The sequence below is a fragment of the Macrobrachium nipponense genome, chromosome 4 (genome assembly GCF_015104395.2).
Source record: "Macrobrachium nipponense isolate FS-2020 chromosome 4, ASM1510439v2, whole genome shotgun sequence".
Taxonomy (NCBI): Eukaryota; Metazoa; Arthropoda; class Malacostraca; order Decapoda; family Palaemonidae; genus Macrobrachium; species Macrobrachium nipponense.
Window position 1 is genome coordinate 7,565,944 of NC_061100.1, and position 16,060 is coordinate 7,582,003.

The 16,060-nt window shown below is 45.0% G+C and overlaps 1 pseudogene; it reads right to left on the minus strand.

Moving 5' to 3' along the window:
• Positions 1–1,372: 1,372 nt before the first annotated feature.
• Positions 1,373–16,060, minus strand: part of LOC135210672 (myotubularin-related protein 9-like) — a 33,325-nt pseudogene continuing 18,637 nt past the window's right edge.

A 16,060-nucleotide genomic window follows, 5' to 3' on the forward strand; every position in this document is an offset into this window, starting at 1 on the left:
CCACAAACATCCTCTTCCTAGAATCAGATAAGAGAGAGTCAACTATTAGACAATATGACTCAGCTGTTAAAAAACTTAGCATCCTTCCTGAAAGAATCAAACACTACAACCATGACAGTTAACTTAGCTATATCCTTTTCAGATCCTTGTTTGAAAAAGTTTAGCAGCTAGCACATTACTACTCATAAATCGGCTTTGAAGAAGATCTTCCAGTTGGGTTTCCAGATAGACCTAACTGAATCTTACTTTACGTCTATCCCTAAAGCCTGTGCTAGACTTAGACCTTCTCAAAGGCCTACTGCAGTCTCATGGTTCTTAAATGATGTCCTCAAAACTAGCATCAGATACTGACAACTCGTCTTGTACATTCATAATGCTTCTTAGGAAGACGTTATTCTTATTAAGCCTAGCTTCAGGAGCCAGAATTTCAGAACTGTCGGCTCTATCCAGAGATGCGGGTCATGTGGAATTCCTCCCCTCAGGAGAAGTTTCTGCTTGCTCCGGATCGTAGTTTTTTGGCTAAAAATGAGGATCCTCTTGCAAGGTGGGCTCCTTGGAAAGTCATCCCCAACTTCCACAAGATCCTTCTCTCTGCCCAGTATCAACTTTAAGAGCCTTTCTATCTCGCACATCCTCAAGATCCTCAGGTTCTCTCTTCATGAGAGAAAAAGGTGGTACTTTATCAGTAAAGGAATTAGACAACAGATCCTTTACTTCATTAAACAAGCCAATCCTGATTCATTTCCAGCACATGACACAGGGAGTAGCCACCTCAATTAACTACTTTCAACATATGAACTTCGAGGATCTTTAAAAAGTATACTGGATGGAAATCTCCGACAGTCTTAAACGTCACTACCTAAAGTCCTTGGAATCTTTAAATTTTCTGCAGTAGCAGCGGGAAACATTGTTTCTCCTGATACTGCATAGTAGTCATAGTATAGATCCAGGTCTCCTTTCTACCTACCTCGTCCAACATGCCTCACCCTATCGCCATGCTACTCGGATACTCTAGCCTAGCCGCTGAGATCATATTTTTTTTGCTTAGGGACATCCACACTATGTACTTTATAATGTACTTCAGTGTACCTACCCTTATTTTTATGCTAGGGTAGGACACAATGTGTTTGTATATTATGTAAATACCTTATTTAAGTGAATCTATTTTGTTTAATTGCATTGCATTATTGTATATTACTATGTTAATATAAGTTAATTTTTAAGTACTATATTATTGGCTTTCTTTGTTTTTATGTCATTGTTTAGAATAAGTTAGCCTTAAGTACTTAGTTTGTATTCTGTAATATATCTGATTCACTTATATTATATCTCTCTTTTTGCTTTTTTTTAACAATGATTTTCATTTGTCCTTTTTCCCATCTTGTCTGTTTCTCTGGTACTCTTTCATAGGCCGACACGAGCTGAGCCCAGAAAAAGGATTTTGACGTAGGAAAAATCTATTTCTGGGTGATTGGCTCGTGTCGCCCTATGAAACCCACCCTGTATTTGTTTGCCCTCCCTGCAGGACAAGATGTTCATAGATTAAGGATGACCGCTAGGGGCGCTGCTGTCCGTGGCGTCCCTAGTAGTAGTAGTAGCGGCCGCATCACCCGTTAGTATCAGCTCTCTCTAGTGGGGATTTTGATTGGAAGGTCTAAATGGTGAATGTCTCGTGGTAGTGATCCCACTCGCCCCTATTCTCATACCGACACTTCTTTTATAGAGTGAGCGAGTCAGTTTTACTGACATTTTCTTAATTTTGTTTTTCTCTGGTAATTTTAGATTAATTTTGCCTAGAAAGAATGATATTAAGGATCCTTTCATAGGGCGACACGAGCCAATCACCCAGAAATAGATTTTTCCTACGTCAAAATCCTTTTTTTTTGAGTCGACGTATGATACGTCCATTCGGCATACGGGAGACATTTTGACTCGACGTTTAATACGTCCATTCGGCGTAAGAGGGTTAACAGTACATAAGACTTACAAATCTCTCCTGGCTTATTCTCTTATAAAATCATAAACAATGCTGGAACGATAATTAAAATTCTGTAAACCAAATAACAATAACTGCAAATATTCTTGGATATATTAATCACATTCTAACAAGAATGTACTAAACAAATCTGTTCTATAATATTAAAAATAATGCTATAAAATTATAAAAGGCTTACAGACAAAATGGGATTTAACAGAAACATTACCTTTTGTCATCATCCTCCAACAGCTGCAATATGTACTCACAAAGGGAAATCAGATGAACACAAGACAAAGGTAGGCTGCCTACAAAAACTGCTATATACATTGAATCTAGCAAAAGCCAGAGCAAAGCACTGCTTAACATTTCACTTTCATCATATCAACTAAACACTGCTCAGCATTGCCCAGATCTGATGCAAGAATTTTTAATTACTCTATCATCCAGTAAATGACAATAATACCAGCATTTTCTGCCAAGATACATAATTATATATACAGCAAGAAACAATTCACATAACTGACAGTTAAGTAGAAATAATAGCCACATGTCATAGTAAGATCTAAAAACATTATGTACAGTATATATAATGAAAACATGTAAAGATTAAGAAAGCACATGGTGACAAATGCAAGAAAAACAAATAAGAGTTAAAAATAACATTGCAAAATCAGTTCAAATGATTGGCTACCTGGATAGAACATGCATTATGGACATGTCAAAAAGCCGAATTTTCAATCGTCAAGTGTTTCCTTACCAAGTTAAATGTATTCACTTATTTGGCAAAGTTTGTATTCATGCTTGTTCAGAAATACAAGTTTTGCCTCATCATAATCTTGCAGTCACCTGCAACTAATAGTACTAAATACACTTCAAGAACAGCAGTTCCCCACCATAGGAAAAGGTGCGTCAGTTACTTGCTACATAATTATGCAGCAAATTCTGTTGAATAAACCAAAAATTCTTCAAAAAACTACATTTCATTTTTCAAAAAATGCTGTAAAAAATGTTAGGCAATGAGAAAGCTCACTGTAAGACAGCCAACATTTTTTGTTATTTTGACTGATGATTACACAGGATATTTGTATCCCCTTGCTCATATCTGTGGGTGTAATCCTAAAACAGAGCACAATAAAGATTAACATGAAGCAAGGGTAAAAAACAATACAATATAAAAAATATTTCAGTCCCACAATGCAAATTATATTTATAGAATTATGTCAATTCCATACATATAGACATCACTTTTTAATTGTAAATAGAACTTGGTAAAACAATAACAATTCAGTCACCTTGCATACATCTGTACAAGACGTAAAATTAATAGATTCATAAGGTTGAACTTGAAAAGCAACAGCAGCCACATGAACAGGTATGTACATAATCACATTAAAAGAAGAAAATCCCAAGCATGCAGACATTTAACAACCACACATTGATACATTCATTTTTTATACCTGTACCTTGGCTGACTGTGCAAGATTCTGTGTTAAGAAAAGAGAAAAAATTTATTAAAGAACTCCAAGGAAATTATTCTAACAATCTTACGATGACTACACCTGATAACACATCAAGCAATTAATATCTAAGAATAACACCACGGATAAAATCTAAATTAATTTTTCCTATCCTATAACCACAGTGCTTTAAATTTCAACAACGCCAAATTGAAGAACCCTATTAAAATATAAAATACATATCACATCACAGGTGTCAAACCTTTTTCCTTTCTTTCCTCTTCAAGGAAGCATCATCATCATCAAAAGTATTTTTAACCACACGACTGAGTCATATATCTAGATTCTCATTTGTAGCTCATAAGTTTCCTATTTAAATGGCCAAACATTTTGATAAAGACTGGAGTTGGAGTAAAGGAAATATATGAAGAAAACTGAGACAGAAAGTCACATAACTGACAGCTAGACTGATGCTGCAAGTAAACTTTAGCATTGCCAGGATCGTATACAAATACTACAGTAGTACCTCGACATACGAAATTAATCCGTTCTGAGGCGGCCTTCGTAACCTGAGCTTTTTGTATCTTGAACTGCATTTTACATGTAAATTGCCTAATTCGTTCCAAGCCCTACAAAAACACACCCAGTAAATTTTATAATAAAGCTAAATTGACCAATAAACAATGAAATATAACAATTTGTTGGAAATTGAATTTTCCTAACTATACAAACCTGAGGTCCTTTAACAATAAGGAAGGTACTTAGCGGCAGCTGAACCGGTTGTAAGCTTCGAACAAGGGGGTTCGGTAGTTAACTACTTGTCCGGCAGTTGGCGGTCAGCTCGACTGCAAGGAGAGGAGTCACTTTGCTTTAGGCCCAGGAAACGCAGAGTGAGTGGTGGCATGAGGTGGGACTATATGTATAGGACCTCAGGTTTGTATAGTTAGGAAAAATACAATTTCCGACAAATTGTTATTTGTTCCGATATGTATACAAACCCTCAGTCCTTTAACAATAGGAAGACTCACTTCTTGGTGGGTGGAATCCGAGTCTTAAGAACAGACTGGTGTTCGTCCTACCTTGGATTCCCTCCCTGGTCGTAAGAGCAGAGGGAGGGATCCTAGCCTCTGCCCAGCTGATCGGGGTGTGCACCGCAGGATCAGTGATCAGACTTCTGGACCAAATTATAAGAGGGAGGCAAGCGTACCTCTTATACGTAATTAGCAAAAAGCAAGAACTAGTTCCTATTTCAAGAGCCAAAATGAAGTCATGGGTTTGTCTCTTGTTGGCTTCCACTCCCCCCCCTTGTCGGGGAGTGGTGGATAGACACTTCAATCCCTACTGAAAGGGATAGAATGGAGCTCGGTTGTGTAGCTTACCTGCATCGGCCTCCTGTTCAGCGTAGTGACGACCGCGGCCCTCTGCCCGCAGGTAGAGGAGAAGAACGAAGGAGGAAGAGAAGCCAGTCACACACTCTTTCACTCGTCCATTCATGCAGTCAAACAAGGATGCAATGCTGTTCTGTCCACTCGGGTGCTGGGTAGACTACACAACTTGTTGAGCAGCCACCATGGGTCCCAAGGAAAAAGTGTCCAAGGACCTGTGGGTGATATTCCAAAGTAGAATGAAGTGAAGGTGGTCTGGTTGGCCCAAACCCCTGCCTTCAGAACCTGCGCCAGGGAGAAGTTCTTGCGGAATGCAAGGGTTGGACCAATACCTCTGACTTCGTGGGCTCTCGGACGAAGGGTACGGGTGTCGTCACTACCAGCTGTGTCGTACGCCCTCCTGATCACCTCACGCAGCCAGAAAGAAAGCGTGTTCTTGGAAACTTCTTTCTTGGTAACCCCGGTGCTAACGAAGAGGCGTTGACACTCAGGCCGGAGGTGTCGAGTTCTCTTCAGATAGCGCCGTAGTGCCCTCACAGGACAAAGCAGCATCTCATCCACATCATTATCGGTGAAATCCTTCAGTGAAGGGATCGTGAAGGACTCGAACCGGTCGTCAGGGACCGAAGGATTCTGAGTCTTCGCTACGAAGTTCGGGACGAAATCGAGCGTCACCGATCCCCATCCCCTGGAATGCTTGACGTCCAAGGAAAGACCATGAAGTTCCCCTACTCTCTTTGCTGATGCCAGGGCCAGCAGGAAGAGGGTCTTGAGGGTCAGTTCCCTGTCTGACGACTCTCGGAGTGGCTTGAAGGGTCTGCGAGTCAAACTCCTAAGGACGAGAGTCACATTCCACCCCGGGAGCCTGAGTTCCCTGGGTGGGCAAGACCTCTCAAAGCTCTTCATCAGGAGGGAGATCTTGAAAGAAGAGATGTCCGCACCTCGCAGTTTAAGGACTAGGGCCAGGGCGGCTCTGTATCCTTTAACTGCGGAGACGGAGAGAAGCTTCTCTCGGTGAAGGAATACAAGGAAATCCGCTACCTGCTGAAGAGTGGCTCTGAGAGGAGCCAACCACAGAAGACGGACCACTTCCCCTGGTAGACAGCTGCAGAGGACTGCCTGAGGTATCCAGCCATCTCTGTTTCTGTGCTGCGAGAAAAGCCTCTCCCTCGCAAGAGATGGTGGATAACAGACAGCCGTGAAGACACAGGGACTCGACGGACCAGTGGTACCGTTCTATGTGTGGCTGGCACGGGAGGTTGTGCCAGGGGGGAATCTCTCTCATCGCTTCGGCAAGCAGAGCCAGCAGGTCCGGGTACCAAACAGCCTGAGGTCGTTTGGGCGCCACCAGGATCTTCTGAAGGTTCGCGTTGATCAGCGCCCTGCTGATCACTTTGCGAATCAGACAGAATGGGGGAAAGGCATAGACGAAGAGGTTGTCACACTGCCCATGGGTACCGCACAACTGAGTAGAAAACCTGTTGTTTTCTGTTGTGCCGGGTGGGGAACAGATCCACGACTGGATGCCCCCACAGGTTGAAGAGCCTTTCCGCCACGTCTGGATGAAGGGACCATTCGGTTCCTATCACCTAATACTGACGGCTGAGCTTGTTGGCTACCACATTCCTCTTGCCTGGAATGTAGCGGGCCGACAGCTCTACTGAGTGTGCCACGGCCCACTCGTGCACCTGCAACTTCAACTGGTGCAGCGGGAGACACTAGGCCCCCTTGCTTGTTGATGTACGCCACTACTGTGGTGTTGTCGCTCATCAACACAACCGAGTGTCCCACCAGACGGTCCTGAAACTCTTGGAGAGCGAGGAACGCTGCCTTGAGCTCCAGGACGTTGATGTGAAGGTGCTTGTCGCGATGGTCCCACACACCTGCAGTCAGCAATTCCTCCAGGTGTGCTGTGCGCCCCATCCCTCGGTCGATACGTCTGAGAACAGCAGCATCTCTGGGGGGGGGAGTGCAAAGAGGCGCTCCTCTTACGAGGTTCCCGTCGTCCAGCTACCAGGCTAGGTCCTCCCTCACCTCCTCCGTGAGGGACACAGGGAAGAAGGGAGGGTCCCTTGCCTGTGACCAACACTCCTTTAGTCTCCACTGAAGAGACCGCAGATGAAGACGCCCGTGAGGGACTAGCTTCTCGAGAGACGACAGGTGACCGATCACGACCTGCCACTGCTGAGTTGGTTGCTCCTGTAGTGACAGGAACTGTCTTGCTGCCTCCCTGAACCTGCTGATCCATGAGTCTGTGGGGAAGACTCGCCCTGCTACCGTGTTGATCAGCATGCCCAGGTACTTCATCCTCTGCTTGGGCTCGAGGTCTAACTTTTCGTAATTCACTACAATCCCCAGATCGCGGCAGAATTCGAGGAGTCGATCTCTGTCCTGTAGCAACTGCGAGTGGGAGCTCACCAGGACTAACCAATCGTCGAGATACCTCAAGAGACGTATCCCTACCGAGTGGGCCCAAGCCGACACCAGAGTGAACACTCGCGTGAACACCTGTGGGGCGGTTGAGAGACCAAAACAAAGTGCCCTGAATTGGTACACCGTCCCATCGAGGATGAAGCGGAGGTACTTCCTGGAGGACTGATGGATGAGTATCTGGAAATATGTGTCCTTCAGATCCACTGAAAGCATGAAGTTGTTCTCCCTGATGGAATCGAGCACTGAACGTGCTGTTTCCATCATGAACCGAGTCTGGCGAACGAATCGGTTCAAGGGAGAGAGATCTATCACCGGGCGCCAGCCCCCCAAGGACTTCTCCACCAGGTTGTAGAAGCCCGGCGACTGATCCTGTACGATCTCCACAGCACGTTTGCTCAGCATGGCTTCTACTTCCTGCCGAAGCGTCACGTTCTTGGTCGAGCCAGGAACGTAGGTTTGCAGATGGACCGGGTTGGAGGTGAGGGGTGGCTGAGACTCGAAGGGTAGTAGATATCCCACCCAAAGGACGTTTACTATACAGGTCTCCGCACCATAGTGCTGCCATGTTGCTCAATAGCTCGCCAGGCACCCCCCCACTTCCGGCAGCAGGTGAGGGGGAACGCCGTCCTTAGCGTTTCCCTCCTCTCTTCGATTTCTTCTTCCCAGATCCTCCTTGAGAGAAGGACTGGGAGGAGGGCTGGTTGCGGTCACTCCTGACAGCAGAAGTCGAAGGCTGAGTCTTTCCTCTTGGCTTCGACAAGGCGACCGTCTTGGCCGCAGAGGAAGCGCTAGCTAAGCTCTTGGGCTTAGCCGCAGTCGTCCGAGGTTGCCCAGCCACCTTGGAGACTGCCTGGGCAAGAGAAAGGCGGAACTCCGCACCGGTCCATTGCGAAGACCCAGAGCCACCTAACGCCCAGCCGCCCTGGTCACTCGAGTGAGAACAGCGTCTCTACGCCGGAGAACCAGGTTGGCCCACAGGTTGGCCGTCTGGTGGGCCAGGCAGGCGATGGCTCTAACCCCAGACTGGCACAGTCTCACAAAAGCCGGGTCCCCTTCAGGAGTGACGTTCCCCAAGGAGGCCGCGGCTTTCGACACTGTGAGGGACCACAGGTCAATCCAGGAGACTGCTTGGAATGCTGCCATTGCGGTAGATTCCAGGGCAAGTGCCTCTTGCTACGAGAACCAAAGGTCTCCGACAGGAGCTGCGGCAGAGACACCCCTGGAGTTAGCCTAGCTAGCTCCGGGTTAACCTGTTTGGGCGGCAGAGGGTCCTCTGAAGGCACGTAGAAGCGCCTCTGTTGCGATAGAGGTGGAGGAAGGAGCTTGGAAGACCTACCGGACCGAAGCGAACCCTCCTGTCCGGAGACAAGAGCGTCCACTTGGCTCAGCACGCTGTCAGCCAAGGCCAATCTCAGCAGACCCACTGTCGTCCTGGGTTCCTTCTTAGGTCCCCAGAATGACTCAAAGCTCGATGTGGGCTCGGAAGGTGGGAGCGGCGATCCTTCCCCGAGGTCGTTATGCTGACGAATCAGTGCAATAACCTCCGCGAACGACCTCTGGATCTCAGGAGTGACTGCATCCTGCGGAGACGGACCGTCAAGCCCGTCCAGCGAGAATGCCTCCCGAGACCCTCCTCCTTCCACAGGAGGAACCACAACAGACCCCTCCTGGTCTCCTCCTGCCACTTGCGCATACGATCTGGTCGGTCCTAGGACTGTGCCTGGTTTGTAGGGCGCCATGGCGGGATCGCAAGGAGAGCGCCCCTCGCGATCACTCCTGATCGCCTCGCTCTTCCTGGTGAAGCCCGAGGAAGTTGAAGGGATCGGAGAGGCAGACCTGACGCTCCCCCCGCGCCCACCAACAGAACCGATGTGCTGAGGGGGCTGCAGATGATCACCAACCCGCGGTGGCGATCGAGCTGCAGGCCTGGTCGAGCGGCTCTCCCGGGGAGAGTGGCTGGAACGAGAACAGCAGCGACGGTCCCGAGTGTCAGAAGAGCTGCTGTTGGTCTCCCTCTCCGCCCGGTCCCGGTAGGGGCGGTGGTCAGGGGACCTGCAGAGTCCGCTATCGTGGTGGGAGCAAGGCCTGTCCTCACGGTGTGTCACGCCGCTTGGACCAACCGAGGCTGCCTCAGGCGACCGAGGGGACCGCTTCCTCGCCTCAGCCGGCGAGCGGTCTGGGACCGTCGCGTCAACCCTGGGTACCAGGGTATCGCCGCGAGAGTGATCGCTGGTCTGGTGAGAGTCGCCTGAGCGACCCCCGCTAGTCTTCCGCTCCGTGCCTGGATCCTGGCGCCAAGCGGACTCGGTTGCCTGGGTCTTGGCTGTACGGTCACCCGCAGGTGACCGTACACTCGGTGACTCTCGCAAACGAGAGGCCAAGACGGTACCTGGCGTCGAAGCAGAACCTCTGGCGCCAGGCGAAGAGGTACAGGTGTTAGCCGGCACTCCTCCGGTCCCCGTCTTCTTCTTCCTTGCAGAAGGAGAGGCGGGCCCCATTCCCAAAGGAACAGGAGGACAGGCGGAAGTCCCAACCATCCTACCGGAGTGGGACGGACCCTTAGAAGTCTCAGAGCGAGCCTTCTTAGAGGGGGAGGAGGCAACCTTCTTATTCTTCGGGTGTGGGGCCTTAGAAGTTGAAGGGGAAGCGGCGGCAGATGACGACGACGAAGACGACGATGACTACACCTTCCTCCTCCTCTTCTTCGTCAGCTTCCTCAGCACCACCGTCAGGTCTTCCATCCAGGACGGAGCCGGGGCAGTTGCCAAAGCAACAGGGCCCGACTGCACCTGTCCGGAAGGACCTGAGGTGGGAGCAGCAACACCACGGGCAGGAATACAGCGGCAGGAACTGGTACTGGAACTGCAGCGGCAAAAAACTCAGGAACAGGAGGCAGGGCAGGAACCAGCGGCATCCTCTGTACTGGAGGCAAGTCCAGGGGAAAGCTCTTGGGACACTGGAAGTCAGGGGCTGGCGCAAGAGCGGCAAAACCAGGCGGCGGCAACAAGGAAATCCTCTTCACCTCCGGCAGCGGCACCTGAACAGCAGCTGTCGGGGTAACCATGGCGATGTGCTGGGTATAAACCAGGTGAGGTGGATCAGCGTAGCCAGGTGTGGACACCGCCGCGGTTGTCGTGGTGGTCGGGCCGTGAGTTACTGGCCTGGCCCCTCTCGCCAGATGACTCAGCAGCCCCTGCACACTCCGTGTCCCTTGGAGCCCCAGCAAGTACCAGGCCCGGCCAAGATCGTCCTCCGTGGCAAGCAAGTCTGAGGAAGGAAACAGAGTCGGGTTAGTAAGAGGGGGGGTCTCCCCTCGCCCAGGGGGGGGGACAGGTCCCACCCTGAGCGAACAGACGACCCCGAATACAACTAAACATCAGGGTACCTAGCCCCATCCTCCATGCTCGACTGATCAGAGAGAGGGAGCGAGATACCCCCCCCACCCCGAAAGGGGAAGGAACCATATGAGGGAGCTGCGATGGAGGGAGAAAAGAAGAAGACGTGTCCGTAACCAAAGGAGTAACAGGAGAACCCTCCGATGACTCCTTGGCCGGCTTACACGGTTTCTTCCTCCCCCCATAGCGCTCCCACTGCTCCTCCGACCAAACAATACATACATCACATGGCTCGGTGCGAGAGCATTCTCGCCCTTGACACACAGTGCAAAATTCATGAGGATCAACCTCTACAGAGGACCGAAAGGCCCCACACTTACGGCCCTCCCCACCAGGGCACAATCTGCGGCTGATGGGGTTGCGAGGGGGTCTCTCCGGCTCTCGGGATTACATAGTTAATCACGATAACACTGTATTGAATATACAAAACAGACACATACTTATGTATAGCCTTGCACATACACACACAGTAAAAGGAAAAGAGAAAAGCCTTCACACATTGAAGAAAACAAAGCATATGACGAGAAGCAGGCAGAGAGGCGAGCAACAAGTCTAACCACCAGCACGGCCAAAAGCAAAGTGACTCCTCTCCTCGCAGTCGAGCTGACTGCCAACTGCCGGACAAGTAGTTAACTACCGAACTCCCTTGTTCGAAGCTTACGACCAGTTCAGCTGCCGCTAAGTACCTTCCTATTGTTAAAGGACCGAGGGATTGTATGCATATCGGAACAAAGGCCAGTCTCATCACAGCTGAAGACTTGCTGAGAACTGTAGCCTTCATTGATCGTCATCTCGTCGAACGTCTTAACAAAGGCTCCGGCCACTTTCGTGTCCGAGCTGGCCGCCTTCCCATGCCGCACCACCGAATGGAAGGTTTAGCTGCTTTGATGGCTTCCTTCTGCTTAAGGATGGTGCCTATCGTCGACAGATTTCGGCCATATTCCTTAGCGATCACACTCAATCGCATGCCAGCTTCATACTTCTTGATAATCTTCATCTTTGTCTGCAAAGAAAGCATCCTCCTCTTTCCGTGAACTTCAACTTTCTTGGGACCCATGACTACATATATACTGTATGTAATTAAGTTATGTAGTACGTATACGTATGTACTAAAGTTCTCACACAACACGGTAAAGTATAGTACTATAACGAAATCACTCATTTATTTACGTTAGTAAACGAAATTGTATAGAATGAACATATCTGGCGTGCGTATAGAAATGATGCTGCTACCGAGTGGCTGAAAAAGCACGCCGCTACGTAGATGCATGATGGGAGAGATGCTGACCAATAGGAGAGCAGGATCTTATGACAGTGACTAGCATCAGAAACCAATGGGAGAGCGGGAGGATGGTGGCAAGTCTACTCAGTTGGCAGCGCGCGAGTTTTAAAATTGTTATCGGTGGTCCGGGCGTATCTCGGGACTTTACAGCAACAGCCTTTCGTATCCTGAACTATTTTCATATGTAGAGCCAAAAAAATCTTCGTATTTGCTTTCGTAACTCGAATTTTTCATATGTTGAGGTACCACTGTACAGGCTGTATCCTACGTACAAGGGCTTTGGAGAGAAGTCATATATATATATATAAAACTGCAACTTACTTGAGCCCTATACAGAATCAGAAGTTCCCTTCTGGAGTTTATGAAAATGTTTTTAGTACTCAAAACAAACAGAGCAGAAATCCATACTGAATCTGACACTGGGTGGAATATTAATTTTGAAACTAACAGATTCATCCCTTTTAAACAAAAATCAGCATTAGGACCCTAATCCCAAGCTGTATTTTTTATATCTGTAGTTACTCTAATGCATGAAAATTCTCACCAAATATTAAATCATTGCAAAAATAAGATATACCCAGTATGTGATAATTAGTTATGGGTTGCCAAATATATTATAAATGCCCTTGGACATTAGTTGGTAATAAGTGCATTTTTTACCTGGATGTCATAACCTTAAAAACATGGATGCTTCAGAGACAAAACAAGACAACTAGTCACAGTCCCATCTATCTTGTAATTAATTAATCAAAGGTGAATATCATACTTAAAGACAAATCCACATTCTTACACATAATTATTGATAGCTGGATTCTGCAATGAAGTTTAAGCACCCATAATATATCAATCCTTTCCATTCACATACGATATGCTGTGCCAATTATTTCCATCTGTACAACCAATTATTTCCATCTGTACAAAGTTCATATATATCAAGCCTTTTTTATTTAACACCTCTAATCATCACATCAACCCAGCAATTTCTTGGTCTATCTCTCCTCTGTCATCCTAAAAACTTACAAATCATGCACCCCATTCACTAATCCCATCTCTCTCATTTTGCATGACCAAGCCACCCCTAAAAAGCTTTGGTACATCTTTTATGTTAATATTTTTACCACATCTCTCTTCCTTCTCAAAAGTAATCACCTTTCAAACATTCTTCCTCATTACATCACAAACATTCCCCCTACAGAAGCTTCCTTTTCTAATTTTTCATTCATATGCAATATCCACACTTCACCTAAATAGGAGTTGGGTTGACATTTTTCCCTGTACAGTCCAACTATGTCCTTTCTAGATCTTTTACTGCATAAATATTGAAAATGTCATAATATTTTCCTTAAATCACCTGCCTTGCAATTCACCTCTCTTCTCATACTACTATGATTTCATAACCCCAAAGACTTATTTGAATCAATTAAATTCATCTCAAATTTAATTCAGCCTTCATCACTGTTTCCCTAACAACCTTACACTTTTAAACTGATCTTATAATAAACACTTCCAAATATTATTACCAGTTCCTACAACTTCTGTTAACTTTAGTATATGAATGTAAAGGGCATCATCCATAAACATCAGTCATTCTACATTCAACTTCTGATCCATTCTCTTCTTACATGAGTTATAATTTTTATATTTTCTCTCATTAGTACATTGAGGAAAATATCAACAGCCATGGATATTTTCCCATTTGTTAAACCTGTAATTTCTTTCTGTGTTGAAATGCAATACTGTATTTAATTCTCATCCAATTTATTGCTCCACTAGTTAGGCACCTGAATAACAAGTTTGAGTTACAGTAGAATGAATCTGCCATAAAGCCTATTTCTATTCACATTAAGTGAACACAAATCTGTTATAAGGGCTGGTGGAAAAAAAACATTTAAAGGGTACAAAAAACCTTAATAAAGTAGGTAACAGGCAGTACCGCAGGTGAAAGTTTAAAGAAATTAATCTTATGTTGATTACGATGTGAAAAATTACACTACTAAAGCGTAATTAAACTGAAATTTGTGATCATCCCTCATCACATGCAAAATGAGTAGTAAAGCATCAACTGTGATGCAATGGAGGGTGATGGGCACAATAGTTGGTGACAAATAGTACCACACTGACAATGACATCAGTTCTTTTACTCTTAAAGAAAACCACAACCAATTGACATGAAGGAGTGAGAGAACTTTGTATTGTTAAAAAAAAAAAAATTTTAATCTGAAGAGATAATAAAGACACATACGTACTACTCTTTTACAAATGGTGAAAAACTATTTAATATGGACGCAGACTGAAAACAGGAAGTGATTTACTCCAACTGGATTCACCATTCTTGAGAGGGGATGAAACTTGGACACATCCCATACATGCACCACTGTTAGTCACACCGTGTGTTTAAATGTCAAGAGTTCTACCCATGAAGCTGGAAATTATGATGAACTGAGTGGCAAGATTAATAAAGGGTTTTGTACCTGGGGACAAAATTACCCCTTTTATTGTCTGAGTTGCACTGGCTCCCTATCAAAGATAGAATAGTGTTCAAAATATGTATAATCTAAACTGGTGTCCAAAATATTTGAAAGATTTATGCACAAAAAGCCAATGAATAGAATCAACACAAAATAAGCTACAGAAGGTTTCAAATTAATCAAGCTAAGACAAGTAGGTCTCAAGTTGTTTTAAGATAAGACACACTTCAAATGCTGGTTTTAGAACCTTTAAATTTTGCAGCTCCATGACTGTACAATACACTCCCTCTTCACATCAAAGAGACTGAAAATATCATCTTTAAAGAATAAATGGAAGTATTATGAATGTTTTCACAGTGGAGATTTGATAATTTACCCTTAATGGACAGATAGATACCCTCATATAAGTAGTAGCATTGGGTGGTGGACGGATTCACTCATGGTGAGCATCAATATTACGCACCATCTATTTGAAGGAATTGGACAGGAAAGAGGTTCCAATACTTTTATAGCCCATAAATTCACTAATACGTAGCAACTTTTAGACTTGCCAAGATCAAGGAAGCAGGCAGCTCACGAGTTAGTTGTGATCTTGACTTCAAGGGTGCGTGTGCTGCCTCTCTCTCTTACATGCCATCTTTTTATAAATTTGCTCATAAATATACCCAAGAGTTGCTGTTGGTTTTAGTTCTTATCTTTTATGATAGTATGTGAGTTATAACTGTAGTTTTACAAAAAAAAAAAGTGCAAAGAAATTTTACAAAAGACATGTAATCCAAAAGAGTTACTGCATCTTCGATCTCAATAAATTTACGTAAATATTTTATAACAAATATATAATTTAGAATTTGTACTGATCTTAGTTTTTATCTGTTTTGATATTGTATAAGCTATAATTATAAATTTTACCAAAAAATATAAAAATATTTATTAGAAAAAACATGTATTACTTGGTAAAATTTATGATTGTCTTGTAAACCACGTCCCTCAAGGGGTTGTAAATAGTAGTCATTTTCAACTTCTCGTAGAAGGTTTTGGCCACCATCAAAGTTTACCTGGCCTGCTGTGCTGCATATTGATTTTTTAGTCCATCTCATAAGGGTTAATATGGAGAATGCCAAATAAATCTCAGAAAACCCCTGCACTATTGCTTACTTTGTGGGTCTCACGAAGCATCTTTGGGAAAAAAAAGAAGCTAACTGTAAACTGTATGAGCACTTAATACAACAGTAGATGGTACGTATAGGGTATTCAACGTAAGAATACTATCATTACAAGAATGCTCTGAGAACTGAAAAGACTGCTGGACTGAATTATAATGTTAACAGGGCAGCAAAATAAAATATCCTCTTTAAATATCTGCAGCCTTGCCCCTTGACTCATGTGATTCAACACCATACTGAAAGAAAATTAACATGCAAGCAAGTAACCATTTCTTGGTTTGCTTATAAATACAATCATAAAAGAGTAGTTTCTCAAAACAATTACAGATCAATTACCTAGGAAAATGAAGTTTTATTTCCAGGAGTTGAGAATCACTGAAACTCAAGTCATACGTATAAGGTATGTTCATAATACAAAATGACAACAGAGTACATTGTAGTTAACTTCAAGAATATTACACTACACGAGACAAAAGAAGATACAAAATTGAAGAGAACT